The 5,790-nt window shown below is 36.1% G+C and overlaps 1 pseudogene; it reads left to right on the top strand.

The window, feature by feature from the left end:
- Nucleotides 1-5,790, top strand: part of LOC107592558 (copine-5-like) — a 178,539-nt pseudogene that overhangs the window by 43,103 nt on the left and 129,646 nt on the right.

Here is a 5,790-nt window from a genome sequence, read left to right as displayed (position 1 = left end):
ATACAGTATATATATATATATATATATATATATATATATATTCTTATCCAGTTGCAGATGATTTTGCCCTGTCCCCTGACTGTTAGATATAAAACTGAGAGCTGAGGGCAGCCTCATACACCTGCAGAATATTTGTAGGTTTTCGTGTAGGCGATGACTGCTCACCATAGCAATAAATCCTGGCATGCTTCATTCCTCAGCTGTCTATTTTTATAAGCACTCTGCTCGTATTCAGTGTGAATAACATGAGAGACTGTCATTACAGAAGTTAAAGCGATCTGAATGAAAGGTTATTATTTGGGATTTTTGGATTTTATGTAGAAAGCTTTCATTTATTGCTTATGGAATGTTATGGGAATGGCAGATCAGTCAGACACACGCAGGAATAACATGAAGGACATAATCTACATCCGTCTGACCATGTTATTGTGTTATAGTTCACTCTTTGGGTATGATGGAGAGCCACTTTTGTCTTTTAACACTCAATAATACAAACACATTTGAACAACAGGGGATGATTAGTGCTGGTTCTGCTCACTGTCACTGTATCTCTCACCATGTTACACAGTTAGACTCAACTAATTTCTGTGAGGGTCTTGACTGGTTTCCTGAACTGAAAAAGGGTTTTGGGCCTTTTTATTATAAAGGCTTCAATGCATTTATGACATCCTGCCCACTATCCATGCAATCTCTGTGCAAGAGCTTGCTTTCTTACAGAACCGTCACCTCAGGTTGTCAAGTTCTGGAAGAGAATTTACAGTTTGAAATGTTTGGATTTCACAACAGTAGTATGCGTCAAACATTTTAGCTGTTGCGCCTACTGTACAATAAAAAAAAAGAAAGAAAGAAAAGAAAGGAAAGGAAAGAAAAAAAATCCAGTGCAAAGCATTTCTAAATTTTGACGCTAATTTAATAGAATTGCTAAACATTCATTTACTGTATTTTTTATTTTGATTGATTGATTGATTGACAGATTGATTTAAATAAATGTACCCAGATAAAGACCCAGATGTGACAGTTTTACATTTGGTATCAAGTGGTGACCCAGCACAGTTTTTTAATTGTTTATTTTACAAAAGTAGCAAAATATACTTAAAATCAATCATAAAATTTTATTAATATTACCAAAAATTGTACATGCCAACATTATGCATAATGAGTAACAAGACATACTGTAAATTAAATAAGAAAAATGACAGCGCTGACCAGTACGGGTGACTGCCTTTCACTGGCAGGTGTGTGTGTGTGTGCGTTATCACTGGCAAGTCAGTGAGATAATCTCTGCTTGTGTTGTTTGTCTGATAAAGCCATGGGCCAGGGGTTTCATATAACCTTTTCCATACTGAATGAAGTATGAACCAAATGTTTTTCTTAAATTTTGAGGCCAGTTAAATTATTAAAGAGCTTTATATATGGGCCAGAAATAATTAATAGCAATAACAACATGGTGCATTGTTTCATAAATTATTATTATTTTTTTAATTTCAAAATACAATTGACGTCATTCACCTTAAAATGTTACAGACTACAGCTTTTACAACTGTTGAAATTCCTATTTTATTATACATGCTAGACATTTGCTATTTTATAATGTAAATCTACTGACAATATGTGTGTTGGATAATTCTTGTAAACCTTTATTTAAAACTATCTAAAAATACAGTGCAACATTTTTCCAGCGCAATTATAATAGTGACACAAGGAAGGCTTAAAAGACTAGTTCACCTAAAATGAAAATGTGTTAAAAATATACTCACTCTCAGGCCATCCAAGATGTGGATGAGTTTCTTCATCAGAACAGATTGGTAGTAATTTAGCATTCAATCACTTGCTCACCAATGGATGCTCTGCAGTGAATGGGTGCCGTCAGAATGAGAGTCCAAACAGCCGATAGAAACATCACAATATTCCACAAGTAATCCACATGCTCCAGTCCGTCAATGAATGTCTTGTGAAGTGAAAAAACTAAAAATAAACAAATTCATCAAGGCATTTGAACTCGAAACAGTTGCTTCTGGCCAAAATTCACTGACATATTTATTTTGAACTGTCTGTTTCACTTGTGCTTGATCTGTGCCTTTTGTCTTCTGATTCAGACAGGATGACTTTTACACTGGACAAAACAATATTATGGATAGGGGACTCATCTTAGATGACTTATCTTAATGTTGAATTAGTGAGATGAAAACATGCAGTTTTTTGCTTCACAAGTTAATTGATGGACTTGAGTTGTGTGGATTACTTGTGGATTATTGTGATGTTTTTATCAGCTGTTTGGACTCTCATTCTGACGGCACCCATTCACTGCAGAGGATCCATTGGTGAGCAAGTGATGTACTGCTACATTTCTCCAAATCTGTTCTGATGAAGAAACAAACTCATCTACATCTTAGATGGCCTGGGGGTGAGTAAATATTCAGCACATTTTCATTTTTGGGTCAACTATTACTTTAAGCAGTATACCCCATCCCCTCCCCCCTTTTTTATAAATCTTGCATGCTGTGGTCATTATTCCAAGTTAAACATGTAGCAAATCAATAAATACTTATATCAATATTTGCCTCAAGTTTATTGTAACTAATGTGTAATTCAGGCCACATTAAAAGCAATAGTAAGCTTGTTAAAGCTTATCTGAGCTAGTTACAGAAATCAATGGGGGCTGAACTTTGTGAAGGCATCATTAATCAAGTTTTTAAACGCTTCCTTTTGGTCTTAACAAGCTGAAATAAAACTCACAATGTTTGGAAATCATGAGCACAGCGAAGGCAGAAAGAGCTGAGAATATTCTATCAACAAACATTTTAATTATGAGGCTTCATTGCTGTCGTTCCTGACAAAGTAATTGCAAAGCTACATATACCTTTTAGTTCTTTTACTGTGCAACATGAAACAGAGTACAACATTAATACCAAGTCTACAGAGAGAACCGCCATCTATCAGTTTCAGATGAGGAGTGAGTATAGCAATTGCACACATTTGTCAATAATTGCTAATAATTAAGGCTCTCTTTATATAGCTTTTAGCTTGTTGATTTGAAATTAACAGAGCAGTCTGATAGATTCATTTTTACCAGCACAGCAGTGCTCTGTTTGTTTGCTAATTAAGGTTTATTCATTAGATGGTTGAAAGCTCTTTGTGGATACTGCAATGAAAGTTGTTACTTAATTGTTGCATGAGTAATTTGAACTCATGATTTTCACAAGGTTTCGCATTTGGCTTGAACTCTAGTATTTTTTGTGAGTATTTCTGTACGGATACTACTACTTTTTTCATGGCTGTTGATGTGATGATCATATTTTATGTCCAGATATAAATGTGATTCATTTAGACATGTATTTGACTATGCCTTTTGAATGAACAATGTTTTCAGTGTTTTTAAAACAACAACAACTTTTTGAAATTTTCTGAGGGATTTAAATTGATTAAATGTTTAGCCAGTGCATTTGTCCTTGAATTTGTAATGTCTTTAAAAGACTGAAAAATGTGAAATATTTGGCATCATTTTTTATTATTACTTAAAAAAATCAAAACAAAGCAGTGAGACACTTTTGTTTTAAAATATTAAAATATTATTAAATTAATTTGAAAAACCTTAGTCAGTGTGGAAAAAATGTATTCAAACAATTAATTTATTTATTTAACTGGTTAAACTTGGTGAAACTTGTTTTAGGGTCATAAAACAAGGTTTAAAAAATATTTTGAACTAGATTTTTTAAAAAAGATTTCCATTAGCTCAGAGTGTCATTTTTATTTGTCATTTACCCTTTAACACTTTAAAATATATTACATATTTAAAGACATAAGTCACATTTTATAGTCACAATTTATATTTGCTCCAATATCACTTTAAAGGAACACTCCACTATTTTAGAAAATAGGCTCATTTTCCAACTCCCCTAACAGTTGAGTTTTACCATTTTCGAATCCATTCAGCCGATCTCCGGGTCTGGCGGTAGCACTTTTAGCTGTAGCTTAGCATAGATCATTGAATCTGATTAGACCGTTAGCATCTCGCTCAAAAATGACCAAAGAGTTTCGATATTTTTCCTATTTAAAACTTGACTCTTCTGTAGTTAGTTACATCGTGTACTAAGACTGACGGAAAATGAAAAGTTGCAATTTTCTAGGTTGATATGGCTAGGAACTATACTCTCATTCCGGCATAATAAACAAGGAACTTTGCTGCCGTACCATGGGTGCAAGCAGGCGCAATGATATTACGCAGTGCCTGAAAATAAGCTTATTGGAAGTTACCTAGCTGGGGACTATTTTCAGGTGCTGCGTAATATCATCTGAACTACTCATTTTCCGTCTGTTTTAGTACACGATGTAACTACAGAGAGTCAAGCTTTAAATAGGAAAAATATAGAAACTCTTTGGTCATTTTTGAGCGAGATGCTAACGGTCTAATCAGATTCAATGATCTATGCTAAGCTACAGCTAAAAGTGCTACCGCCAGACCCGGAGATCGGCTGAATGGATTCGAAAACGGTAAAACTGAACTGTTTAACTCTAGGGGAGTTGGAAAATGAGCCTATTTTCAAAAATAGTGGAGTGTTCCTTTAAAGGTCACTTGGCTTTTGACTCGAAAGCCCCTCATTGTCCAATACAATATTCACAAGCCCCCCATATTGGCTAAGATATTTCCTCTGGTATATGCTGTAATTTGGGAAGTCGTGGCCTAATGGTTAGAGAGTCGGACTCGTAACCCAAAGGTTGCGGGTTCGAGTCTCGTACCGACAGGGATTGTGGGTTTTTTTTACAGCACTCTCTCCCACCTTCAATACCACGACTGAGGTGCCCTTGAGCAAGGCACCGAACCCCCAACTGCTCCCTGGGCACCACAGCAAAAAAACCACTTTGAATGGGATAAATGCAGAGCACTAATTCTGAGTATGGGTCACCATCCTTGGCCACGTCACGTCACTTTTGACTATTGAGCATTGATCTTAACTTAACTAAATATGATCCATTTTTCAATTCTCTAGGAGTTAAGGTTCTGATTCTGTATGTTTTCCAATAAAATTGGAAAATAATTGATATTAAGGGACAAAAGGAAATATAATTTCAGTTTACAGCTTGATTTTTTTCATCTTTAGTTGCCCCAGCACCCTGTTTGAGAACCACTGTGTAAACCATGAAAAACACTATGATTCACAGAGTAATGCAAACACTCTACAACAGTCGGTTTTATCATCTCAATATCAGTTCATGGAAACAGACTCTGTTTGCAGGCTGTTTATTCATTTATGTAAACTTTTCTGACTCTGAATAATTTATGGTTGACATATATCGCATGAAAAGTCACCATGCCTCCATGTGAAATGCGGGCCACTAAACAAACATTGGCTCAGATCAGTTAAGTGTCAAAAGGTGGCCTCAATTCGTTTGTTGCACATTTAGAAAGAAGGGAGGGAACCTGTCCAATTATTTAGTCTTTTTTTTAAAGGGAGAAGGGTTAATGATGGAGTGAGGTGCCTCTAGCTGGGCTTCAGAGGAATATAGTAGACAGCTTGGCTGAAGTCCCCCTCTGATTAAGCAGACAGAATTGTCACCGATCTTCAGAGCTGTCGAATAGCCACATCGCTGTAATTAGTGCTGCCACTGAGGACTTAAAGTTTCACTAAACCTTTCCAGTCCTCACACAAGCGTGTACACCTCAGCAAACCAACCCTCCGGCTTTAGACGAGTCTACTGGAGAACAGTAGGAGAGTGAAGGAAAAAGTCAGTAACAAGGGAGAACAAGGGGGGGGGGGGGGGGTACCCCAATTTTTTTTTTAGAGGGGGGGG

This window comes from Sinocyclocheilus grahami, unplaced genomic scaffold, assembly GCF_001515645.1.
Source record: "Sinocyclocheilus grahami isolate Dianchi unplaced genomic scaffold, SAMN03320097.WGS_v1.1 scaffold154.1, whole genome shotgun sequence".
Taxonomy (NCBI): domain Eukaryota; kingdom Metazoa; phylum Chordata; class Actinopteri; order Cypriniformes; family Cyprinidae; genus Sinocyclocheilus; species Sinocyclocheilus grahami.
Note: the sequence above shows the minus strand (reverse complement) of the source record. Positions and strands in the feature narration are given on the sequence as shown.